The sequence below is a fragment of the Podarcis erhardii genome, assembly GCF_964252035.2.
Source record: "Podarcis erhardii genome assembly, chromosome: 13".
NCBI lineage: Eukaryota > Metazoa > Chordata > Lepidosauria > Squamata > Lacertidae > Podarcis > Podarcis erhardii.
The window spans coordinates 33,513,374-33,540,976 of record NC_138502.1 but is presented as its reverse complement, the minus strand read 5'-3'; the positions used below and the strand labels follow the sequence as shown (position 1 = coordinate 33,540,976).

Sequence of the window (27,603 nt, the reverse complement as noted above, 5' to 3'; positions counted from 1 at the left end):
GCTATGCGCTCACTAAACTCTGAGCAAGCTGCTGCCTTCCTAATCTCTAAAAATGGGAGTTAGCAGTCTCTGATCAAGAAATCCTAACTAGGTATTAAGGTATGCAAATAAAGCATCATTTGTCATCCTGTCTCTTCCCCTTCCCAATTTTTGTAGATAGGCTGAATTTAATCTGTTTTCTCAAGCTGGTTGCTAACATTGTAAACCTGTGTTCTGGAGGTACTACTTCAGAATGCAGGTATATATGACCTGAATTTTCCTTCTGTGCAAAATTATAAAATAAATCCACATAGGGGACAAGATTAACACGAACCCTTCTCACTCCCATCTATGTAGATTTCTGTGTGGAGAGAAACTGGTTAAATGTGTCTACACTCAGAAGCTGTAAGGCCCAAAGTCTTTCACCTCTGCAAGAAACGGTCATATTTGTGTTTTATAGAAGCTGGGATCTTGTTGCTTAGCAGAAGAAGGCTGGAGAAAGGGAAGTAGACAGAGAAGGCTGGATTGCCAGCAGAGGAGGACTTTATAGAGAACAGGAGCCAAAGAGATGTTTCATTCTGCACTTGTATGTTTTTTCATTCATAACTGCTTTCCAGCAAAATATGTGATGGGTTTTCTGAATGAAAGGTGAGACCACCAAAACTCTGCACCATTTACTGAATTCTGGTTCTGGTCTGTCATCACACACACACACACACACACACACACACACACACACAGCAGCTGCTTTGGGGGAACTTGAAGTTGTATGGGGTTGTGATTTTTTGCAGTCTAATCGCAGAATGGTCATATTTCCAGGCCTCATAAGTACAGAGGGGAAACTGGAGAGAACAGCACCAAGATGAGTCATAGACTCTCAAATAATGAAGTAAGTCGAAAGAAGGCCTTTCACTTTGATCCTTCGTGATTATGAGCGCTTAACTCGCGCCAGTTTGGACCTTTTCGAAGCTGCATCTTCATTTTCTTTGTGTATCTCTCCCTGGCTGCAAGATCATACAGGGACTTGGCTGCACACAGCTACAGCCTGCCAGGGCTGGCAGCCATTTCTGCCTCGCGCAATGCTCATCCAGTGCTTGAGCCTGTTCTGCATAAAAATAATACAATAACTGCGTTCGTAAGAGAAAGGAAGGTGACTTAGGATCGACTGTTTCTGCACACAGCGTCACAACTCCCAGAAGGTTGATCTCTGCTGCTGAAGATCTCTTCTCCCAAACGCCACTGAACCCTGGCCAATGGAGACGTGCATTGCAATGTTTTTAAAAGGGCCCCCTGTTGTCATTAAGCACCAGCCCTGAGAGCTGCACCAAGCCAGGCCGTTTCCTGAGCGCACAGTAACAGGGAGGGACTGTTAGCAGAAGGATGCCTTCAAAACCAGAGTGCCAGAGTCTCTGTGGAGCAAACTTTACACATGAAAGCGTGTCTCCACCAGCTGTCGCCACCAGCTTCCATCTGCTCTGTGCCTTTGGCCTCTCGCCCTTCCAGATGGGACCTTGATCTCCCATCCTCAGTGGCTGCTGCAAACTTGCTCTTCCCCCTCCGCTCGTCTTTTCTGATTTCGCGCCAGTCTTCGGCTGACTTCTATGTTAATCTCTTCTGATGTCCTCAGTCGCAGCTCCAGGAACACTTTTTGCTCCCCTTGCTCCAAAGGGTGGGGTGGTTGTTGTTGTTGTTGTTGTTGTTGTTGTTGTTGTTGTTGTTGTTGTATTTTTAAGGACAAGGAAAAGGAAAAGTTAAGGAGTTGCTGTAGTCAACCTGTTCCTGTTTTCCTAAAGGTCAGCCAGCTTGGGGCAAAGGGAAGATCTTTTTCACAGTCAAGGAAAGATGGTGTCTTCATCTTCCTTCCTTTAATGAGCTCTGCAAAAATTTGGAATGGTTTCCTGTTAGAGCAGGCATTGAAGCGAAGGACCCAATCTGTAGATGTCTGCTTTCAGCAAGCCAGGCATGGAAGAGAGGCTATTGACGCAGGCTGTTTCAACCGGTGCCCTGTTCCCACTGGGCAATTCCAGTCGTCCTACTCCTTAATTAAGAGTGAGAGGCTTGTTTGGAAGGTGCTTGCTTTCAGCTCGAGAGCCTTTTAGTCCGCAGCCCCCGAGAGACATTGATTTGTTAAATGGGACCGCCTGCTCAGCCTTTCTGAAAGTCTGTTCCAGCCTAAGAACAACCCTGTGAAATAGATTCAGCGGAGAAGGCCAGATCCCAGCTGATCAGAGAGCAGCTTTGGAGTTGTCTTGATGGCTAAGTCAGAGAGATGGGCGTGGAGTCTGGCTGTTCTTATCCCTGGTGAGAAACGAGCCCTTTGTCCGTGCTGACTCCTTGTTGTTAATCCAGGGCTTAGCCGTTGCATTCAGAACAGGGGCCGGGGTTGAGTCTTGGCTCAGTAGCTTTTAAAAATATTGTTAACAAAAGTTGGGTGCCTCCCCATCTCTCTGCCAAGCAATAGCAAGATCCCAGGGGGGTCCAGGCACTCACCCTAGGGTCTGTGGTTCTTTGGAGAACTGAGACACAGTGGAGACTGTTGTAGCTTTAAGAAATATAGTTTATTCACCTTTTTACATGTTCAGTCTGCATGGTCTTACATGTTCAGATCTTGCAGCAGGATCATTTCAAGAGGAGCAGCAGTGCAGCCCTGAAATCCAAAGCATCTCTTCCAGCCAGCCTTCAGCCAGCCTGCCCAAGATGGATTCCAGTATTTCTTCTTCCTTCTTCCTCCCAGAACACCTTGCTTAAAACCTCTCTTTTCCTGTCACCTCACATCCAGTTTCTCTGGCAACCTTCCAAACCTCCAGTCTCTGTTCACACAAGGAGGAAGTACAGTTCTCTTGCATTGCCAATGCCTGTTTATTGTTTCTTAATGGCTCTAGTTTGGCCAGGTCGTTTTTTTTGCATAGGCTAGCCCAGGAATTCCTCTGCAGCTGGTATTTCTCCCTTCATATCCCACATAATCAAAATCCTACCATTTATTAATTTCTAGGGTTTAGGCGGGGTCCCCCTCCCAAATCTATAACAATATACACATTTTCTTATTGGAAGATGAAACAGTACATCAAATCCATTACCTTTGGGATTAAACAGACCCTTGCTCTCAGCAAATCAAAGGCAAAAATTACACACACACACACACACACACACACACTCCCACACACATCTTGCGGGACCACTTGTCACATCTCCCAAAAGACCTCTTATTAGAATTTCCAGGCTCTCCCTTCCTCAAAGTGAAGATCCACAGCTCTCAAAGTTTAGGAATTTTCTATTAGCACTGACCTCAAGCTCATTCAAACTGCTAAGTTTCCTGCACAACTAAACTGAAATGAAACACTGCAGAAATTTGCCTGAACAAATTAATCAATCTGGAATTGAAATTCTGAAAAGTGCAAACTGCTGTTCTGAAAGAGAACTTCTAAAATACTCTTTTCGGAGTAATTATATGTACTTTGATGACAATTGTTTTAAATGTTATTGTGACAGGCAGACTTAAATTTGGCCCCTGTATGTACTATAAAATTAAAGCAGTATCACACCATTTTAAAGAGTCATGGCTCCCCCCCCCCCCGCAATAATCCCGGGAAATGTAGTTGATTAAGGGTACTGAGCATTTCTAGGGGATTTCTATTCCACACACCTGGGACGCGGGTGGCACTGTGGGTTAAACCACAGAACCTAGGACTTGCCAATCAGAAGGTCAGCGGTTCGAATCCCCACCACGGGGTGAGCTCCCGTTGCTCGGTCCCTGATCCTGCCAACCTAGCAGTTCGAAAGCACATCAAAGTGCAAGTAGATAAATAGGTACCACTCCGGCGGGAAGGTAAACGGCGTTTCCATGCGCTGCTCTGGTTCGCCGGAAGCGGCTTAGTCATGCTGGCCACATGACCCGGAAGCTGTACGCTGGCTCCCTCAGCCAGTAAAGCAAGATGAGCGCCGCAACCCCAGAGTCGGCCACGACTGGACCTAATGGTCAGGGGTCCCTTTACCTTTACCTTTATTCCACACACAGAGCTGCAAATACCAGAGTTCCCTGGAAAGAACAGCAATTGATTGTTAAACCATGCTGGAAATCGTGGCTCTTTGAGGGGAAATAATAATAATAATAATAATAATAATAATAATAATAATAATAATAATAATAACAACAACAACAACAACAACAACAACAACAACAATGATGATGATGATGATGTAAATTTTATTGTCACTACACCACCTGTGTGCAGTGAAATTAAATGAGCCCCCCTCCCCCACACACATACACTCAGTCTTGTTGGCGCTCTATGTGCTTGTCAGAAATCAGTTACACCACTATTTTTTTCCATTCAGCAGCCCAACAGCCCACCAATAAAAACTGATATAGGGATTTCCTAACAACTCTCAGCACAGTTAACAAACTACAGCTCCCAGGATTTTTAGGGGGAAAGCCATGACTCTTTAAAGTGGTATAATGCTGCTTTGAACATATACAGTGGTACCTTGGTTCTCAAACATAATCTGTTCCGGAAGTCTGTTCCAAAACCAAAGCGTTCCAAAACCAACGTGCGCTTTCCCATAGAAAGTAATGCAAAACGAATTAATCCATTCCAGACTTTTGAAAACCCCTAAAACAGCAATTTCACATGAATTTTACTATCTAACGAGACTGTTGATCTATAAAATGAAAGCAATAATCAATGTACTGTACTATAAAATAAATAAGACAGCATTGTAGATGATAGAAATTAAAATTAATTATTTTTCTTACCTGCACAGATGATAGTCATTGTTTGGATGGGGGGCTTTTATCCATTTCCACAGCCACACAATCAATCAATCAATCAATCAATCAATCATTAGCTGAACTGGGTTCCACACAGTCACCCAAAATAATAATAATAATAATAATCAAAAAAGGATTAAAAACAAAAACACAAAATAAATAGCAAAAACAAAAGCGCCAAATTTAATCCGTTCCAGAAGTCCATTTGACTTCCAAAATGTTCAAAAGCCAAGGCACAGCCTCTGATTGGTTCAGGTGCCCTGGAAACAATCGCCGACAGCTGCATCGGATGTTCGGCTTCCAAAAAAATTTGAAAACCGGAACGCTTACTTCCGGGTTTTTGGAGTTTGAGAACCAAAGCGTTTGAGAACCAAGGTACCATTGTAGTACAGATGGAGCCTTAGTTTCATTGATCTTCCCCACCACCAGCAGCAATTTCCTTACATTTAATTCAGTCGCAACACTGCAGCAGATTGCTTGTTCTCTAACAACAGAGGAACCAACAAACCGGTAAAAACATCAACTGCCACTTATGGAATGAAGGCATCATTACAACCAAGCTGATGTCAAAATAGCCTTGAGCTGTGACCCACAAAATTTTCATCGCTACACTCATGCGACTGCTGCAAATAGTTAGAGCGATTGTAACAGCTCCCGGCCAGGAAATGGGTGCCACAAACTTGACATGCTTCCAAGGTAAATGGTATCCGGAACAACCTGTTCTTGGTCATTGCAGCAAGGAAGCTTGCTGTTGCTCTGAAACAGGTGGGAATGGTCACTCTCTTAATGCCTTGATACCAACTGATGGGAGCAACTGTTCCTGGAATACTGTGCTTAGCTCTGGTTTCTGCACCTCAGAAAGGAATGTGTCCATAGGACTTTTTTTCAGCCAGAACTCAGTTCCGGCACCTCTCAGGTGGGCGCCATTGCCATTCTAAGGGAACAAGGTTCAGGGTGAGTGCCGGCACCTCTTTCTCTTGAAAAATAGCACTGAACTCTGTACTCTGTACTCCGGAAAAACAATCTCTCAAAGGACCTGTTGATGGCATTTTATCATTGTACTGTTGAGTGTATTAACTTATGGTCTGTGTGTGTGGCTTGGGAGCTGCACGGCCAGGGAGAAAATGCTGTCCAGGGTTGTAAAGACTGCAGAGAGAATAATTGGGTGCACTCTTCCCACCTTGGATCAAATCTATGTTTCCAGGTGCCATAAGAAAGTTGCAGAGATAACGCAGGATAGTGCACACCCCGGAAATGATCTCTTTCAGCTTCTGCCTTCTGGAAGAAGGTACAGGGTTATAAAGACTAGGACTAGCTGCCTGAGAAACAGTTTCTACCCAAATGCAATTCTGGTTTTAAATGCAGTATAAGGAGTCTCTATAGGAGTATATTGTATTTTAAAATGGGGTTTCAGAGTTTTTAGGAGTTTTTGAATGTCTTATGTAGATTTTTCAATTTCATTGTTCTGTATGGGACAATGACAATAAAGATATCATATCGTATCGTCAGGGAAAGGTGCAGCAAAGGGCAGCCAAAATGATCACGAGGCTGAAAGAACGTCCCTGTTGAGTCTTTTTTTGTGCAGAATAAAGAAAGTGGATGGGGGGGTTGTGTCCCCCCTCTTCCTCTCATCATAGTGGAAACCCAGCTCAAGGAAGTACACAGAATCATAGCAATGGAAGGGACCCAATGGATCATCTAGCCCAACCCCCCCTTGCAATTCTTCATTATTTTGAACTGCAAATAGTTAAAACTACGGGATTAACTGCCACATTGTTGTGGTTGGGCCTCTTTCGAAAGGGGTTCGTGCTGGATAAATCTTCGGATGGGTACTAGCTCATGATAGCTCTAGGACCAAGGGTAATGGGTGACACAAGTGAGGAGGGGGCTATTGCCCTGTGTTGCTTTGGGGCTTCCCAGAGACATCTGACTGGCCACTGTGATAACAGGATCCTGGCAGAGACAGGCCTTTGGTCTGATCCAGCCTTGCTCTGCCTGTGTTGTTGGTTAGGAACACAGGAAGGTGCTTTATACAGAATCAAGCCATTGGTCCATCTACCTCAGTACTGTATACCCCAGGGTTGGGGGGATCCTCCACTCCGCAGGCCAGATTTTGCCCATCAGGCCTCCCCACTTGGCCTGCGAGGCTCTTTTCCCCAAACTACGCCCAGCTGCCTAGACATAGAATCATAGAGGGGCTCTGAGGATCATCTTGTCCAACCCCCTGCAATGCAGGAATACGCAGCTGTCCCTTATGGGGATCGAACCTGCAACCTTGGCATTGTCAGCACCACGCTCTAACCAACTGAGCTATCCAACATGTGACTCATGCAGCCGATCCTTGCAGAAAGCACTGGCAGCAGCTCCTGGGTTTCAGGCAGAGGCGTACCTGGAGGTGACAGGGATCAAATGTGGGACCTTCTTCACGGAAAGTAGATGCTCCCCCACTGAGCTAAGTCCGTTCCCCAGTTTTGAGTTCTGGCTCCAGTAAAGCCCATTGCCCAGTGACCTGAGACCATTTCTCAATGGCTGGGTTGCCGCTCAGACAGAATATCGCCCCTTTTCTGTATTTACGCCCTCATTCCCTGCCAGTTTAGCCTTGGTCTTAACTGAAACAGTTGCTTTTGCTCAGAAGCTGCCCTTGCCTGCTGTGTGTGTGTGTTTGCTTTTTTATTTTATTTTGTTTCTAAAAATGTACTTCTAGCAGGAAACCCTCTGAGGAGCCTTGTCAGTTCTCGGCCGTTGCAGAGATATGAGTGGGCTATTCACACGGATACCGAACCAAACAGCAGATTATGATGCTTCTGCCTCCGCGGGTCCTCTAGGAAGGAGTTGCTTGATAGATCAGCTAGGAAAGGTGAAGCTTTATCTCTTAGCCAGCCAAGATGTGGCATCCGTGGGGGGAAGAACTTGGCAGACCATCTCTTCTCTCTTTCATCTCTTCCTGTCTCGGCTGGTCCCCAATGCAACTCCATTTCCAGCATTTTCTTAATAAATAAAATTGGACTGAGGAAGAATGAGCACTAAACCAGAGGGGGCTGGCATGACCTCACATGTAAATATTAAAAGCTTGAGTGGGAGGGAATCTACTTTCCTAGCCAGTGCAGGACAAAAGCATAGCTATCAACTGTCCCTATTCTGAGCGGGACATCCCAGAATTACAGAAGTCATCCCGGCTTCTGATTGGACCCCGGAATGTCCCGTTTTTGGGTCCGGTGCTCTGGTGCTAGTCAGTTGACTTGTGTCATACCTCCAGACCAAAAGACACTCATTTCTTTTGTCTTGCGCTCTTGCACAAATCAGCTGGCACACACCAGAGACCTGAACCAAATAAGCTCATTTTGGGGGGTCTTGCACAAATCAGCTGTCTCATGCCAGAGCACCGGACCAACAAACACTCATTATTGGGGGTCTCCTGATCTTGCACGAGTCAGATGGCTCCCATGAGAGCTCAGGGCCAAAAATCGAGCTTCAGGCAGCTGGTGTGTTTTTCTGGAACCCCCCGCAAGGAGCTGGAGAGATCCCTGTCACATAAACCTGATGCATTACCAATCTGTATGCAGCCTGAATTTGGTAGTTACAATTTGAGAGTAAAGTGCCTGACAGAACATACAGCACAGTAGATTGGGAATGTGAAAAGAAAAATCTTTGTTTCATTTGCTGGCAGAAGAAATTCCATCACCCTTGCCAGAAAAAACAACAACACGAAACTAAAACTGCTTGGGAAACAAGTCAATCCCTCCCACCAAAACTGTGGTCTAACTCTTACTTCTGTCACAGAGGTGGTGTCCATGTGATGAGTTTTCCATCTTCTTGAGGGGGGGAGAGCTGTAGCTTGGTGGTAGAATATCAGCTTCACAGGCAGGAGGTCACAGGTTCAAACCCACCCACCCCAGCATCTCCAGGTATGGTTGGGAATGTTCATCATCTGAAGTCCTGGAGAGCTGCTGTTCATCACTGCAGACCAGAGGCTTCCCACATGGTGCCTTCCAGATGTTTTGGACCACAACTCCCATGAGCCCCAGTCAGCAGAGAGCAATGGTGGAGGAGGATGTCCATAATATTGGCTAATGTAGACTATACTGTACTGTGCTAGATGGCCCAAATGCATGCCAGTTTTGGGGGGGAACCATTGACAAAAGTGACTAGAGTTTTGTGCGAAGTATGGCCAGCACTGGATACGGCCCTTTTTTTTATCATTACTATATTACTACACATTTATCTCACTTTTCCTCCAAGCGGCTTAAGGTGACATACACAGCACATTGCAGCCTTCATCGCCACAGTCCTCCTCTATCCGAAGTACTGGGGGAAATGAACAGAGTGCACTTGTAAGTCATATTTAGATTTATTTATTTTTTAATCTTCTTTACCGTGTCACTGTAGATTCATGCCGTACTCTCCCTGCATTGCCATAGCTTTTAGGGCTTACTTCGTTTGTTTGTTCTTTTCGTCTTGCCCATGGCAGCTCAAGCAGCAATTCAATAAGCCAGCCTTTCTGGAGACACGAGACTCTCTTGCAGGGGCATCCTTTTATAATTGCATGCACAAGAGAGAAAGTACCATTGAGCCATCCGGGATGCAGGACCAGCTTAGACTGCATCCCTCGCCACTAATGCGGGTGAAGTTCTGCCCTGCCAACTGCTGTGTGGTCCTTCCTGGGCATCTTCTGCGCACGAGGCCTTTTCATAAACATGCTGGTCCCACAACACTGCTTGTATTTTCCTCCCTTCCTGGCGCCAGAAAACCAACAGCTGTCTCCGCGAGCACGATGCCCACTTTGCTTCCTTCCTCTGTCCTCCCATTAAGGCCTACTTTTTGCTTCGCCTTTCCTTTGCTACCGTTGTTTGTTTGCCATCGCTTCTTGCCACTTGTCATACTAGATAGATCACCCTCTTCTTCTGCCATGCCCTTTGGCCAATTATCCTTCTCTGCCTACCTGCAGATTGGTGGCGGGGGCGGGGGCAGGGAGGGGGCTTGGAGAAAAGGCAGCAATAAAAAGCCCTTCGCTTCCCTTCATCAAGACAGTTCTCACTTCTCCTTTTGCAAAAGCAGATTGCGGAGATAAAGCCGAAGATTAATTTCTCTTCTGCTGGGGGCTGGGGGGGTCGGGGGTGGGTGGGTGGGTGGCATGGGGGGGGGTAGAAGCAGATCTAAATAACCCAGAGAAGCTTTCGACAATTCCCACCCCCAGCCTTCTCCCCCCCTCCAGTGCTCGCCAGCTAGGTGGATGCTAGCTGAATTAGTGGCGTCTTTGAGAAAGGGGGAAATAATTTCACACACCATTAGGGCTGTTGGGAAGCAGCAGGATCAGTTTTTAATGAATACAGGATCAAAAGCATCTTCAAGGCAGGCAGCCGCTGAAAACAAGAGACAGGCCTCGCCGGGGAGGAGGAGGAGAGGACGGAGATGCTCCTAATAAGAAACAAAGAACGGACTCAAAGGCACTAGGGAGCCGGTGCCTCACAACTGAGCATTTTAAAGTATAATTACCTCCTCTCTAAGAAATTAACTTTGATATTCCTCCCCCCTCCCTCCCCCCAAACAGGTGTATATATAAGAGCATCACACAGACGGCATGCAATTAAAATCCCCAGATCGTATTTAAAGGTGATAAGAAACCAACAAACCAAAGAGCTCGGCGGTTGACTTAACAAGACCAAGTTCCCCTCCTCGCAAGCGATGTGAAAGCTTGAAACTTTTGAATCTCTGCATCTGCGGCGCTGGGGATGGTGAAGATGTTGCCTACCATTCTAGCCGCAGATGGAAACGCACAACACACTTGCTTAGCAATCTCACTGCCCTTTCCCGTCAGTGTGTGTGTGAAACATCCATGCCTTGGCAACATTAAGCCACCGATTTGCTGCAATCCAATTCTTGGCCTTTCTCTGGTAGGCTCAGAATAGCACCTGAGACCCAGATGTGGCTCAGGACCAAGCAGAAGGAAAAGGAAAAAAGGGCACAACTAGAGAGTCATGTTGAGTTCACTGCATTTAACGTATTTTATGTGTGTTTTTAAATGCCCTGTGCCACTCCCAGCTAGCATTCACTAGCCAAAAGGACCCAGGCAACAGAAAACACAGATTGTTAGGTATCGGTTCCTCAAGGATTTCACCCAGTTATTCAAGCCCTACAAACAAAAACTGATGGTACAAACGTGGATAAGCAGAACCCAGTGTCCATTTTAATTGTTTCCTGTCTACTTCTATGGCATTGCTATATTTTAGATCCCTATAAGCAGCTCTGAGACTTTTATAAAAACAAAATAATAATAAATGTAACGAATAATAATAATTGGTTCTATCTCAGCAGTGATAAGAGCAGCATAGCAAATCTTGGAATTTCAAAAGGCAAATTGTCTAGCTAGTTGCTGTTTAAAAGATCAGCGTAGGAAGGAGGATTAGGGGGAAAGGAGACAACGACCTGGAGCTGGCTTAGATCATAGAATTACAGAGTTGGAAGAGACCCCAAGGAACATCTAGTATTCTAGTCCAACCAATAAGCAACTGTTCCATATGGGGATCTTCCAACCCGCAACCTTGGTGTTACTAGCACCATGCTCTAACCAACTGAGCTGTTGTTGTTGTTGTTTAGTCGTGTCCGACTCTTCGTGACCCCATGGACCAGAGCACGCCAGGCACTCCTGTCTTCCACTGCCTCCCGCAGTTTGGTCGAAGCTTGTAGCTTCGAGAACACTATCCAACCATCTCGTCCTCTGTCGTCCCCTTCTCCTTGTGTCCTCCATCTTTCCCAACATCAGGGTCTTTTCCAGGAAGTCTTCTCTTCTTCTCTTCTCATGAGGTATTGGAGCCTCAGCTTCAGGATCTGTCCTTCCAGTGAGCCCTCAGGGCTGATTTCCTTAAGAATGGATAGGTTTGATCTTCTTGCAGTCCATGGGACTCTCAAGAGTCTCCTCCAGCACCATAATTCAAAAGCATCAATTCTTCGGCGATCAGCCTTCTTTATGGTCCAGCTTTCCAACTGAGCTATCCGGGCTTAATTGTCACTGGTGTTGTAAACCTTAAGTGGTACAATCCAGATATAGGCTTACTGCTGGAGTGGGGGCCAAATTAGACATGATATTGGGAAATCTCGTATTGGATCTCCCACAGTCTGTTTGAAACAGGGACGAGGGACTTGTTGCCTCTCAGATGCTTGGTGAACTCCAACTCCCATCAGCCCCAGCCAGCCGAGCCAATGGTCAGGGGTGATGGGAGGTGTAATCCAGCAAAATCTGGAAGGCCACATGATTCCCAGCGATAGTTTAAAAAATGTGTGAGGGGAAGGATCAGGGCTGCAACATTGGTTAACCTCCCTGCTGCATGTATGACATGTACCTATTGTCAACCATCGCTTGGTGCTGACATTTTCCACATGGATGAAAGCTTCCCATGGCAGCTTTTACTAAAAAAATAATAATAATCCAGGCAATCTATTCACGTTTTTCCTGACATCAAGCTCCTAACTAGAAGTTGCATGATGAATGTGCGTAATACAATGGAAACCTACACATGTCTACTCAGAAGTAATTCACTGGAACTCATACCCAATGTAAATGAGTATAAGATTGCATATGCTCCAACATTTCTCTGATGAAAATAGGGACATCCATAATAATAATAATAATAATAATAATAATGGTGCCCCAGTCACTCCGGGTGGCTTCCAACATATATAAAAACATAAAGCATTAAAAAAACTCCTGTGTAAAGGGCTGCCTTCAGATGTCTTCTAAAGGTTTTATAGTTACTTATCTCCTTGACTTGGGGGTTGCATAACTCCATACCCACCAACTTTTCTCCAAGTAAAATTGGGACATCCTAAGGGAAAGCGGGACATTCCAGGATCAAATCAGAAAATGGGATGGCTTCTGTAAATCCGGGACTGTCCCTGGAATATAGGGACACTTGGAGGGTCTGGGATTGCAGCCAGTGTCTCAGAAGACTATTGTTTTAACTGAAAAGCAGATGAGGGAGAGTAGGATCAGGGTCGAAGCAACAGCAGGTTGACAAATTATGATCTGAAATCAGCCAGAGAGGTTCCCTCATCTGTTCTTCTGCTTGTGATTCCAACTTCCTGCAGCTGTTTTTTATTAAAATAAAATAAAATTATATGCACCTCCCATGTAACATAATGTTTGGCTCCGACATAACTAGGTACATATGGAAACAGGAAAAAGCAAGAGCTAATCATTGATGGGGTTCACCAGATGATCAGCTGCGCAGCATGGGAAGCAATAAGCGTGTTGAGAGCCTCTGGGCGCATCCAGAGTGGCTTACAATGCAACTCTCTTTTTAGAAATTAAGCACTTAGGGGTGGGAAAAGGTGGGGGAAAGTAATACATTTTTTAAAATGAAAGTCCTCTGAATGTAGCTCAGCACTTCCTTTGAACACACATAAAAACATTCCTTTTTAGATTACCTTCAGAAAAAATCAGTTGCAAAGATTTCCCAGTGGCATAAGGAGAGGTGAATCAAATTGAGCTCCCATTGTCTGCTTTGACTGTTGCATAGATAAAAGTCCTATTAAGTCCCTCCAGTGAACAGTGGCAGGGTTTTGTTTGGAATAGTTTTTTGTTTGTTTTGCTAAGACAAAGATTAGCAAATAAGAAGAAATAATTAAATAACCGGTTTTTGTACTGTCTCGATCGTCAGGAGCTTATATGAGTTTTTAATTAGTGCTGCATTTTCAATAAGTCTATCTGTACGTGTTACCGATTCTTTCCTGGATAACGGGGAGATAATTACGCGAATCCTGTTTGGGTTTTCTTTTTATATGTTTTTTCTTCTTCTCTCACTAAAGGAACGGCTGATATATTTAATCATGATGTAGAAATGCTGGCAGCTTTCTTGCAGCCCAACCTCCCTCTAATTACATTTCTAGGTTTTTAGTAAATTGAAAGGCAAAAACGGAGGAACAAAATAATTAAAAACCGAAGAGGAAGTGAATTTTATTTTTTTTAAAAAAATCAGATGCTGTTAAAAAATCCGCGCACGCAACTGCTTTCAAGGACATCGGTTTAGAAACTTGGGGATACAAAAGGCTGTCGAAATGCCACCACCAAAGCCATGTCAACGCTCATAAGGTCTGCTGCGGCTTCTCAAAGAGTGGGCGAAATATCCCTAGCCTGTCTCAAAGTGTTCAGATGATCATTAAGAATGTCATGGTAGTGCAGTGGAGGATTTCTGTGGCTCCCCCATGGACCCCGGTGTCAAAACTCATATGGCAGTGATGGGTCGTGAGGTTAAGCTCCAAATACAGTGGTACCTTGGTTCTCAAACTTAATCCGTTCCGGAAGTCTGTTCCAAAACCAAAGCGTTCCAAAACCAAGGTGCGCTTTCCCATAGAAAGTAATGCAAAATGGATTAATCCGTTCCAGACTTTTGAAAACAACCCCTAAAACAGCAGTTGAACATGAATTTTACTGTCTAACGAGACCATTGATCCATAAAATGAAAGCAGTAAACAATGTACTGCAGTCATACAATCAATCAATCCGTAGCTGAACTGGGTTTCACACAGTCACAAAAACAAAAGGAAAAAGAGCTGCAAAAACGCAAAATAAATAGCCAAAACAGACAGACCTCAGCGTAACACTCAAAACGGAAGTGTGGCCCTCAAATTGGAAGCGTAACACTCAAAACGGAACACATTCGGCTTCTGAAAAAAGTTCGCAAACCGGAACACTTACTTCCTGGTTTGCAGTGTTTGGGTTCCAAGTTGTTTGAGTACCAAGGCGTTTGAGAACCAAGGTACCACTGTACAGTTGTCTGCATGTGGGACTGACCTCCACAATTGTCTTATGACCCAGAATACCTCTTAATATTTTTTGAAAACATGTTATGGTTCACTTCTATCCTTTCAGCCTCTGAGGGCTATTAGTACTCTCAGATAATGCAGTTTAACACAGCACCTTTGCCCAGTTTTGTTCATTCACTGGTTTTGGGACTTTTATCTCTGTTGACTTTCATCTACACCATGATATCCATATGAAGATCTCTGCGGTAAGAATGTGAACCAATTCACTGCAAAATGCCATCTGGCTGTCTTCTGTGTAGAAGGTGCCTCAGACTCACTTGTGGGCATTTTGTTTTCCATACAGATTGCTTTTCCTGTGCTAGGGTGACACTTGAACTTTATCATACTCAACCATCATCTGAGGCAGCCTTTCTCAACCTGTGGGGTCCCCAGATGTTGTTGAACTACAACTCCCATTACCCCTAGCTAGCAAGGCCAGAGCTCAGGGATGATGGGAGGTGTAGTCCAACAACACCTGGGGATCGACAGGTTGAGAAAACCACTGAAGGAGACCAAGGCTGAGAAAGAGTGGCTTAACTGGAATTTGAACTCCCATGCCCAGTATCTCCATCCATCGTTCAGCCTGGAAACTGAGGTACAGCTCCGAAACTACAGGGAACCAGCAGAAGGCCCTTTCGGTAGTCCCACCCTGTGGAATGCCCTCCAGCCCTGCCAGATGTTAAAGAGTCTTTTGTAGACCTCCAAAGCTTTGGGAAGCTTTTTAATGTTGATGTTGCTGCTGCTACTGTTGTTGTTTTTCCTGTATTTTTGTTGGAAGCCATCCAGAGTGGCTGGGGCAACCCAGTCAGATGGGTGGAGCAGAAGAAAAATGTTGTTGTCATTTAAATCTTCCTCTTCCTGTTATTTAAACCTATCACCTTCTGGGGTTTTGGCTTTTGCAGATTTGCACCAAAACAGGTGATGAAGTCAGCATGCATAAAGTTTCTATGGCTTCTGTTTGTGAAGACAGACTGACAACTGTCCAGGAAGAAGGATTCCTGCTCCAGAGATTCAAAGGAACAGTAGAAAACTGGCTGTATTCATGGATCAACAGTGTCTAGCACAATACAGGACAAACTCCTGAGGGATATGAATGGGGAAGACAGAAAGGGTCCCATGTATATTCCAAAGCTGCTAGATGAACTCCCTGCCTCTCCAGCTGCAACACTGGAGCATCTTGTATAGCAGATCTGCATGAAGAATTCTGATTCTGCACACGGATTATATTCACTTGATCAGGGTGACTGAAAATGTCTATATTGCTGACATGTGTAGTATACCCCTCTGCAGCGCCACAAATCCAACCCAATGGTGTAACGTTGGAAAGTGTCGATCACTTCTCTTACCTAAGCAGTTATCCTTCCACAAGGGCTGACACTGATGCTGAAATCCAGCATCGCCTGATCTCTACAAGTGCAGCTTTTCTCCTGATTAAAGTGCAGAGTGTTTGAGGACCGGGACATTCGCAGTGAAACCAAAATGCTTGTTTACAAAGCTATTGTACTCGCCAACCTTACTGTATGCTTGTGAAACGTGAACCACTTATAAACGCCATCTCCAACTCCTCAAAAGATTCCATCAATGGTGTCTCCGAAAAATTTTACACATCACTTGGGAAGACAGGCGAACTAATGCCAGTGTTCTGGAAGCAAAGATCACCAGTGTCGAAGCGATGATTCTTCAACATCAACTTCGTTGGACTGGTCATGTTGTTTGGATGCCTGAGTATCTTCTTTCAAAGGAACTACCGTATTTTTCGCACCATAGGATGCACTTTTTCCCTCCTAAAAAGCAAGGGAAAATGTGTGTGCGTCCTATGGAGCGAATGCAGGGGGGAGGCAGGCGGGAAAAGCCCCCAAGAGCTCCGTGCGCTCTTGCGGGCTTTTCCACAGGAGGGAGAAGGGACTGACTGGCCGCATCAGTCCCTTCTCCCACCTCCCAGAAAAGCCAGGAGAAGCCGCGATCTCTTTAAAGGAGTTGTGCGGCTTCTGCGGGCTTTTTGGGAGAGGGGAGGGAATCCCCCCACCTCCCAGTAAAGCCAGGAAAGCCATGTGCAGCGTCTCCCGGCAAGGAGAGGCTGCACGGGGCTAAAGGGGAAGCCAAAACAGCGAGCGGGATCTAGATTTTTTCTCTTGATTTCCCCCCCTAAAAACTGGGTGCGCCCTATGGTCCGGTGCGCCCTATGGTGCGAAAAATACGGTACTTCATTTTGAACTTAAAAATGGAAAGCATATGTTGAGTATGCTGAGGTGAATAAGCTGACAGGGCAGATAAGAGATCAAATGAAACAAAAATTTAAAAATGATTGGAATATATTTAAACAGTATTTGAAAAGATATTATGGAGAAGTATAAATTTTGGTTGGTTTAGAATAACTCTTGTAAGGAGAAATATTAAAACACTGCATAGTAGAAAAGTAGGTTACTAAGTATACAGATATGTTATGACAGGCACTCAATTAAGCAAAATAGAGGAACCAAGTAAGAAGGGGAGGGAAGTCAGATGTAAATGGAATACAAATGAATCAAATAATTAAGAATATACCTTTGTTTTCTTCATTATGTTTTAGGATCACATGTTTAATGACAGGAAAATTTGAAACGTTATAATGTGATTTTATGAATGTTTGTTAAAAGAAACCAATAAAGATGAACTGAAAAATAATAATAATATGGAAAGCGTAATGCTGGTGGTCAACAAAAGAGGTTTAAAGACTCTCTCAAGGCAAATCTAAAAAAATGTAGTATAAACACCAACAACTGGGAAACACTGGCCTGTGAGTGCTCTAGTTGGATAACAGCCTTTATCAAAGGTGTCATGGACTTTGAAGATGCTCAAACTCAGAACGAAAGGGAGAAACATGCTAAGAGGAAGGCACGCTTGGCAAACCCTCAACTCCCGCCTGGAAACCTATGTCCCCACTGTGAAAAGATGTGTGGATCCAGAATTGACCCCCACAGTCACTTACAGACTTACTGTTAAGATTGTGTTCATGGAGGACAATCTTAATCGGCTATGAGTGATCGCCAAAGAAGAGAGAAAGTAGAGTATACATGATACAAGTAAAGACCCTCACGTTTTTTCTAAAAGGATTTGTAATCTTCGCACTTGCACCCACAACTCTCTTAAGCATTTTATGCTCTCTGCCCTTCCTCAGTAGATATTCTCCCACATATGAGAACTGGAGAAAGATTGGTGGGTTTTCCACTACAGGCTCAAGAACAAGGCAGGGTAGATTTAGCCAGTCTCTCAACCTCAGTTTCCCGATCTGTAATATGAGAACAATAATAAGATTGATTCACCTATTTCAGTTTAGGAAGAAAAGCAATTGTAAAAGTAAGAGCAAGGTGGAGTTAAGAAGCCTGCTGTTAAAAAGAAAACCAACAACCTGCAGTATCCTACCTTAGAAGAATTAAATATTGCCTGTGGTCACCTTGAAAGTCTGCATCATTAACCCCGTCAAAGTTTCATTCAAAAGCCCATGCTGCGTAGGCAGTACCTTTGTGGTTTAATTTGATACAGGTTGCTCATGAGTCTCAGAATTCAGAATCAAAGGACTCCTTTTGCTCTTAAACCATCTGCTTCAGGGATTAAAAGCAGGAATTCATAAACACACCATGTTGCCAGCAGCAACCATACATTTATTTCTGACAAGAGTTGCGTGCCCATTGAAAGAGCACAGCTTCTTTCCCTGCAATCACAGTATGAAAAGGCCACTCACTGTTCCACACTTCGGTACGGGGGCTCTTCTGCACACACAAAGAGGACTCTCCTTCACTGGAGGTTTTTAAGCAGAGATTGGATGGCCTGGCCATCTGTCATGGATGCTTTAGTCGAGATTCCTGCATTGCAGGGCAGGGGGCTGGATTCGATGACTCGCAGGGTCCCTTCCAACTCCACAATTCTACGATTTAGAGGAGTGTTATGTACTGAAGTTCTCACCCTGGGCCAGCAGGGGGATACTGTAGATAGTTTTCACTCAGGTCCACATATGCAAATAAGGGAATGAAAGTGACGTTCAGTGATTGGATAGTTACAGAAAATGGTTACTGTTGCGTTCTAGTGGAGCTCTATATAAGCAGGCTGGCTGAACCCTTCAGTTCAGTTCTGTTCTGGCCTGTGAATAAACAAGAGCTGTTTGAATAATCGCTGTGTCGTCTGATATGTTCACCCACAACTTAACAAGGAGGATTGGAATTCTGGTCTCTCCTTTTGCATTAATAATAATAATATTTTTTTAAAATTTATACCCTGCTCTCCCCAGCCAGAGCCGGGCTCAGGGTGGCTAACACCAGTAAAAATTACAGTAAAAGCATAAGGGGGGGGGGACGACCAATTTAAAATACAGATTAAAATTCTATTTAAAATGCAGCCTCATTTTAAAAGTAGCCCATAGATCTAAACCACAAGGGGAGGGAAACATAAGGGTCAGACCGAGTCCAAACCAAAGGCCAGGCGGAACAGCTCTGTCTTGCTGGCCCTGCGGAAAGATGTCAAGTCCCGCAGGGCCCTAGTTGCTTGTGACAGAGTGTTCCACCAAGTCGGGGCCAGTACTGAAAAGGCCCTGGCCCTAGTTGAGACCAATCTAACCACCTTGTGACTTGGGACCTCCAAAATATTGTCATTTGTGGAAGCGTTAAAGAAGTCAGAAAGGGGGGGGGGCGCTTCTGCTGTTTTCCGTTTCTTCAGTTACCATTGGCTCGTCTGCTCCAATTTTGGGAATGTGATGCACTGACTGAGGCTATCCACAAAGTATGTGACCAGACCCTCCAAGTGTCCCTATTTTCTAGGGACAGTCCCGGATTTACAGAAGCCATCCCGGTTTCTGATTTGATACCGCAACGTCCCACTTTTCTTTAGGAAAGGTAAGTAACTATACAACCTTTAGAAGACATCTGAGGGCAGCTCTGTATAGGGATTTTTTTTAATGCTTAATGTTTTATTATGTTTTTATATACGTTGGAAGCTGCCTGGAGTGGCTGGGGCAACCCAGTCAGATGGGCAGGGTGTAATAATAATAATAATAAGATAAAGTCCCTACCAGAGAAGAATGGCAACTTAAGTTAATAGATTATGCTGAAATGGCAAAAATGACCGGAAGAATCAGAAATCAAGAAAACCAAAATTTTAACAAGGAATGGGGAAAATTTATAATTTATCTTTAAAAGCATTGTAAACAGTTTAAATCGATAGCAGGATTGGAATAACACTTTTAGTTTAATGGTGAATTTTGGATATATTGGAGATGTAAAAGATCTGGATTATTATAAATGATGCAGGAGGAAATGACTAACAACAGGACCCCCAAAGGGTAGGAAGGAAGTCCAGGAGATTCTTTGGCATCTTATTTTTATGTTGTATGTTGGATATGTGACTGTAAAATTTTAATTTGAAAAACCAAATAAATAAATTTTAATAATTTTAATAGAAGAAACAGACTAGGACGACCCTATTTTTATCAGAGAAACGTTGGAGGGTCTGCACTTAAAGAGTTGTGCTTTTGACATATGTCCTTTATGTTTCCCCACTCCGTTAATCTAAAACCAGCACTTCGACGAATTGCTGTTTTGCCGCCAATTTTTCTTTCCAGGGAAGGTCCCTTGCGGCGCATGCGCAATACCTCCCCTCCTCCTGTTGAGTGAATGAAGCGTCGTGGCGACGTCACGGGAGAGTCCCGGATGTGTCAGGTCAGGGCGCTATGAGGAGACCACAAGGGGACGGTCGCAGCTACCGCATATCGCTGTCAGGTGAGGTGGAAAGGGCGGCGGATGTGGCTCGCCGTGCCGTAGGGACAAAGGGAGACGTATATTAACGGCCGCGGGCGACCGGCCGCAAGATAATGAGCTGGAAAGGCCTGACGCAGGGAGAAGGGGCGGGGCAGAGAGAAAGAAGCCTCGGGCGAGAGGTGCGCATGCGCGCGCCGTGTGGTTTCTGTGCCGCTGGAACCGCAGGCGCATGCGCCTTAGGTTCAAACGGTTGCCGGGGAGCTGCGCAGGCGCCTTACTGTACACTCCGCGTCGTGCGAGAGGAGGAGGCGCAGGTGAGGTCCAGGGCACGCATGCGGCGCGAAAAGTTTTGTAGCACGCCGCCCCACTGCGCCTGCGCAAAGGGGAGTGGAAGGGCAACAGCCACATCCTGCAGCTTCCTGGCTTCCCTTCTCCCATCTCCTCTCCCCCCTCCCGCACCTCCTATCCCTTTCCTGTTGCGCTTGCGCATAATGTTGCTGCAGGGGCCTTGCGGAATAATGATCCTCCGCAGCTGCGCAAGGGGGAAAGAATTGCAAGAGGAGACATGCTGCCAAATAGTGAGCCGCGAGTGCTGTTGCTAAGCTTTCACAAGGGGAAAGGAAGAAGGGGGCCAGGAATGATGGTGGAGTAGAGAGGGAGGGGGTTGTCTTTTTTTGCCTACGTTAATACCCCACTCACCTCACCTGCCTGGGTCACTGGCCTACCACCCCTGATTATTCTGATAGCGAACAAAGTGGCAGAAGTTACTTACTGAGGCCAACAGGTAAGAGCTCCATCCTTCTGATACACCCCCAACCCCTCTAACTGAATGATGGAACAAGTGGTTGGGAGAGATAGATCTGTTAATAAAGGAATTGTCTGGAGTGGTGGCGTTTGATCCTTGAAACCTTGACTGGGATCTTGTATGGTCCAATGAGTTTTGGTTTTGGATTTGGGAGACATGGTGTGAAATCACTGGTAAAAGCCTGGAGGGTGGGGGAGAAAAAAGCCAGGTAGTCTGTGGCTAAGGACTTCTACTTCGCACACCTCTTAAAATGGTAATGATAGCATCAAGTTTTTGTTTTGTTTTTTGTTTGTAGGGATCGGAAACTTTAGGATCAGAGATCATGCCAATGAATGGGTGGGTGTGCCCTGTGACAGGTTTACATGAGTTGGCTCTTGAGTTCCCTCTCTTGTTCTGAAATCTCCACCACTACACAAGTCAGTTGGAGTTGTGGAATGTGTAAGTTTACTTTTGAAAACTTAGAGCCTTTGAGGTGGAAAGAGGTAGAAAACAAAATAGAGGCCTTTTTTGTATACTTTGCCGCCCCATTCATTGATCCAGTAAAGAGTGATAATTTTCATGATGAATGCGGGTGCAGTTAGTTCGATTCTGAAAGGAAGAAAAAGAAGAGAGGCATAATAGTTATTTCACAGTTTAACTTACCATTACTCCCAGAGGTCTGAGAGACAGTGGCGTAGCGTGGGTTGTCAGCACCCGGGGCAAGGCAAGTAATTTGCGCCCCCTAACCCGTGGATTTGCGCCCCCTAACCCTAACCCCCAGATGTTGCGGCCGGTGCGGCCGGCCCCCCCTGCACCCCCCACGCTACGCCACTGCCACAAAGTAGTGCGAGGCTTAATCCAGTGGCGTAGCGTGGGTTGTCAGCACCCGGGGCAAGGCAAGTAATTTGCGCCCCCTAACCCGTGGATTTGCGCCCCCTAACCCTAACCCCCAGATGTTGCGCCCGGTGCGGCCGCCCCCCCCTGCACCCCCCACGCTACGCCACTGCCACAAAGTAGTGCGAGGCTTAATCACATGGTGGGGAAGAAGGCAGCAACTGGGTCCCGGGGGCGTCTCTGATGTGACTTTACGGGCACCATTTGCAAGCGGGGAGCGGCACCCCATCCGCGCGAGCGCGCCCCCAGACGCAGGAGCCGCGCAGGCAGGGCTGGGGGCTGAGGCGCCAATGGAGGGGAGATGAAGGGCCTGCGAAGCCCTCGAGCACCAGAGAGCTGCTCCTGGTTTCGCGGGGGGGGGGGGGGCTCGGCCGGGGGCGGCAGCCCTTTTGTCCGCAGGATGGCAGCGGCGCCACCGGCCAGCCCCATTACCGGCCCGGCCAGCCTCCCGGGGCGCCAGGGCTCCGCCGCAACTAACACCTTCCCTCCAAAACTGGGCTGGTCGGATGTAGTTCTCTCCCGCGCTCAGCGCTGCGCTGGGCGGCCGCTGCATTTTCCCTCCCCCAGATAGTCCCTCCCTCGCTCTCTCTCTGCTCCGCAATGCACGCCTGGCACCCTCCCCCTCCACAGTGGGCGGCGACCCAGCAGCTCGGATCAGATTCGCACAGCCAGCACTGTGAGAGAGAGAGTGAGCCAGGACCAGGTAGGGGCAGAGAGCTCCGAGTGCGCCCCCAAAAATGTTGCGCCCGGTGCGGCTGGCACCCCTTGCACCCCCCACGCTACGCCACTGCTGAGAGAGCAGATAAATGGACTAACTAGATTAAGAATCAAAAGTGGCTCCTGTGTTGTGTGGTAGTTGCATATGAGGGAGAATTTTTTGCAGCTTCAGCTGTCACAGTATTGTAGTAATGGGTAAAGCTGCAGCTGCTGAAAGTTTTTCTGCTCTGCAGCTACTGAAGGCATAGGAATCTCTTCTCCTGTATTGAAACTGGCCATCGTAACGTCTGGACAAACCATCACATGCAGAAGTTGTCAGCACCTCCAGTCTTTGTTGTTGCTGTGCCTTTTTTAGACTTACAAAAGTGCTGCCTTGCTTATGTTGTTGTAGCACCTATGTAACTCATCCACACTGTTTTCAAACCATCTGGCGGCACAGCCAAAATAAGCAACCGAGTGTACTTAATAAAAGGTTGTGTGCAAAGCAAACTGATAATCAGGAGATTTTAGACTTTTAAGCCACCCAGTCCCCAAAGGTTCTGAATGTATAACAGCATTTAATATTAAAAAGGCTCCATTTGGACATACCCTCCACGAAAAACCCCCCAACCCACACCTGTTAAAAGCACATTCGTTACTCATTCATATGACCACTTGGCTAAACGAAGATCGTCCATCACTTGCTAAATATTTTGAGACTTAGGCTCTGATGGTACTTCTGGGAAGAGGACCTTAACTAAGATGTGAGTGTGAAATCTCTCAGTGTGCCTTACCATGGTATTTTGGCATACTTCTTTGGAGAAAGCTTAGCTCAGTCAGTTATGTTTGGAAGTGGGTGAGAGTAGAGAGAAACCTAAGAGTAAAGTGTTACTGGAACAAGGAGTTGATGGAAGAGATGATGATGTGCTAGGATCATGCCAAATCACTCTTGTCAGCATTTCTCACCAAGCTGTGAGGGGATTTATGGGTAAGTTACCAACTGCATGGCATGCAGAGAGGGTGGGAGTGATAAGTTAAAAGCAGGGTTTTTTAAAAATAGCCACTCAGCTAGGCACCCATGATGGGTATGAATTGCTTCCAAGTGATCAGGCAGGGAAGTTTTGTAAAGTGGTTCTTATTTTCTTTTCAGCCAAACATCATTAACATTGACATGTGTGGGCAGCAAAGCTAGTGGGGAAAAAATAGTGTGAACTAGTAATTCGGTAAAGTTATTTGGAGGACTGTCTTAAAAGGTCTGGAATAATGGCTGCTGTACAGGAGTAGGTTGCCTGTTCTGTGGACCGCTAATGAGTCAGGGATGTTCCAAGCTAAAAGCTGTGTTGTAAAATGGTGGGCTTACAACTACCAAAGCATAATTCAAAAATGTATTCAAAGTGGGAAGGCAGTTGGCCTAGAGAATGTAGAATTCCCTTTGGCATATTAGGAAACAGATCAGTTTCGGTTGCCTGAACATTCCAAGGTACATAACAGACCAAACTGAAGGTGTCTGACTTGCTGGGTGGCAACTCTCACCCTTCTCCAAACATACTGTAAGAAAAGGATGGGGCAGGGGGTTAAGAGGATGTTGGAATTTGTGTTAGAAACTCCCCAGGCACGTTTTCTGACTGGAGCTGCTCCAGTTGTGACCACATGGAGATCTCTGGTTGCCAGGTTGGCGACTGACATCTCCAGCTTTCTTAAGCAGAAGACCTTATTTATTGTGTTAATATCCTACCTTTTTCTCCAGGGGGTACATGGTTCACTCCTCTCCTCAGTCAATCCCTACAATGACCCTGTGAGGTAGGTTAGGAGGTTATGACTGGCCCAAGGTCACCCAGTGATTTTCATGACTGAGTAGGGATTAACTCAGGTCCTAGTCCAGCCACTACATCACACTGGCTTCCTAGGGTGCTTCTGCTATGGGGCAGCTGGAGATATACAGTGGTGCCTCGCAAGACGAAATTAATCCGTTCCGCGATTCTCTTCGTCTAGCGGTTTTTTCGTCTTGCGAAGCAAGCCCATTGACAGCTTAGCGGATTAGCGCTATTAGCGGTCTAGCGGCTTTTAGCGATCAGCTGAGAAGCGGCTTATCAGCGGATCAGCTGTTAAGCGGCTTAGCAGCTTAGGAACAGGGCGAAAAAAGCGGAAAAAACCCCGCGGGAACTCGCAAGATTTTTTCGTCTTGCGAAGCAACCCCATAGAGAAATTCGTTTAGCGAAGCGCCTCCAAAACGGAAAACCCTTTCGTCTAGCGGGTTTTCCGTCTTGCGAGGCGTTCATCTTGCGGGGCACCACTGTATATATATATATATATATATATATGGAAAGCAAAATGCCCCTTAGAGAAGGATCTGAAATATTTTACCTTGAATCTTGAATTTGTTTTTTTTCTGGATTGTTTTATTTGATGTATTAATGTGCTGTGTGTAAACTGCTTTGAGATTTTTTTCTTTAAAATATCAAATGGTATAGAAATGAAAAGAAGAATAAATTTCATGGGGGGGGGCAATGGGGCTTAGACATTCTGTTGTGGCAACTGTAACTTAGGTTTAAGGTGCCATTTGGCGATTAGCTTATTTATCTGAGTTTCTAACACTGCTTGGAACAGAAACTCGCCTGAAATGCTTTCCTTTTAACGCCTGATGCAGAGAGCTATTGTAGAAGTTTCACGTGCTTTATCTGCTTCTGTGCTGTACCATTTGAGACTGTATGTGGAATCAAATGTTTGAATACTCTCCCGCTTAAAAGAATAGGCCCTTCACATTCAATGCAAGCGTGTCAGGGAGAAGACTAGCTTATAACCTCTTCCCTGATATAATAGTTCTGAATGTGTTGTAGAGTATTTTCTGTGGGGAAGCATTCAGGCATTTAATCCTCATCTGCAGTCTGAAATGATACAGCCCAGCAACATAGACAGGTTAGACACCTGTCCACATGTGTAATCTCTAACAATTGCCCTGGGCAGTTGAACAAGCTGCTTTAATGGAGAATTGGTCAGTGAATGCCAGTGATGTAAGTCAGGAAGCGTTGGGGAAGAACGTGACCTCCTCTGGAAGGTTTGCCTTATACTTTGAGAACCACCACCATTTTAGGTGGTTGTTGAGTCCAGATTGAGGGACAGTATAATCCAGATTGTCCCTTCCACTGATCTATTAGACCCTAGCATGCCAAAATTGACGAGATGATCCTTGCCCGCCCATCTCGAACTTCAGAACAAAATATTTTTGAATGTTTTATGTACCATAGTAACTCAGCCAGCGGCTAAAGGCAGGTGATTGGGCAAGGAAGCGTTTGTGAAATCTAAAACAGTAGTTAATCTAAGCCATTGATGTGATAGATATAACTAACCTATATACAGTGGCACCTCGGGTTAAGTACTTAATTCGTTCCGGAGGTCCATTCTTAACCTGAAACTGTTCTTAACCTGAAGCACTACTTTAGCTAATGGGGCCTCCAGCTGCTGCCATGCCGCTGGAGCACGATTTCTGTTCTCATCCTGAAGCAAATTTCTTAACCCTTAAGCAAAGTTCTTACTATTTCTGGGTTAGCGGAGTCTGTAACCTGAAACGTATGTAACCCGAGGTACCACTGTATATGGAAAGCAGACTACTATTTTTTTTTAGGAGCTGCTATCTAATTTGCAAGAACTTATGCTAAGCCATGTGAATACAGTTTTGCTAAGATGGTTCTTGTAACTGAAATTCAAGCAAATTTGCGGTGAAAAATAAGGCCTGCCCTGCTGCTAGTGCTTCCTGCTATTTATCAATCTGAGAATGCTTCTAATAATTCAAACTGCTCCATAGCCTTTGCACTTCCAAGAGACCTGGGAGGGGAGGTTGTTGCTGCTTGCCTTTTCTAGATAGGAAATGGAGGTTGAGAGATAAGTGACTTTACTCAAGACCACAAAGCTGCTGTGTTCAGACACAGTGCTAAGCCGCATAGGATGGTCTGTTTAAAATACTATGCACAAGCTGTGTGCTGGTGCCTGCAGCTTGAGCTCCCCCACTTTGCTCCTCTCTTACCACAGAGCAGCTGGTTTATAGCATTGCATCCAAACCAGCACTTGGAAGTTTCTCTCCAGATCAGCTACGATTGGGAAGCTATAGTTTTTCCCTTGGCTTCCCAGTTGTCGTTTGTTTGGGAGAAACACCTGCTGGTTCAGGTGCAATGCTGAACTATCTGTTCTGTGGTTTGCTTGACTGAAGGAGGTGTGAAACTGGAGCACTCCGACCTGCTTGCCTCACCACACAGTTTGCGCCCGGTGTGCTTAAAAAGGTAAAGGTAAAGGTACCCCTGCCCGTACGGGCCAGTCGTGACCGACTCTAGGGTTGCGCGCTCATCTCGCTCAAGAGGCCGGGAGCCGGCACCGTCCAAAGACACTTCCGGGTCATGTGGCCAGCGTGACGAAGCTGCAACTGGTGAGCCAGCACCAGTGCCGCACACGGAAACGCCGTTTACCTTCCCACCGGAGTGGTACCTATTTATCTACTTGCACTTGGGGTGCTTTCGAACTGCTAGGTGGGCAGGAGCTGGGACCGAGTGACGGGAGCTGACCCCGCCGCGGGGATTCGAACCGCCGACCTTATGATCAGCAAGTCCTAGGCGCTGAGGTTTTACCCACAGCGCCACCCGCGTCCCGCCCGGTGTGCTTAAGCATATGCTCTTTTGTGGCTTAGTATTGCACCCAAATGTAGCTGAGGTGAGCTTTAATCTATATCTGACTGCTTTGTTCACTCGATTATACATCCCCCCACCCCCCTAAATACAATAAATGGATTGGATCAAATCCTATAGTTCTGCTTATGGTTAACTTAACAGATGTGTATAGTTTGGTTCTTTCTGTGTCTGTGTAATTAGGGCTCCCCTTGGATATACAAGCAGCAAACCATAGTAAGTAGATACGGCATAAATCAAAGATGGGGAAGTGCATTCTGTTGGTGGGCTGGATCCTTATGACCC

At 45.7% G+C, this 27,603-nt stretch overlaps 1 protein-coding gene across 3 annotated transcripts in view; it reads left to right on the top strand.

The window, feature by feature from the left end:
• The first annotated feature begins 20,161 nt into the window (after nt 1–20,161).
• The window catches only part of SPOP (speckle type BTB/POZ protein), a 52,676-nt gene continuing 45,234 nt past the window's right edge, over nt 20,162–27,603 (top strand). The window contains exon 1 of one of the 3 annotated variants that reach the window (XM_081838121.1): nt 20,162–20,292. The gene's annotated coding sequence lies outside the window, so the exon portion shown is untranslated. Of the gene's footprint in view, nt 20,293–20,673; nt 21,056–27,603 lie in introns of those variants that run through there. The other 2 variants (XM_081838118.1, XM_081838120.1) reach the window with 2 other exon arrangements.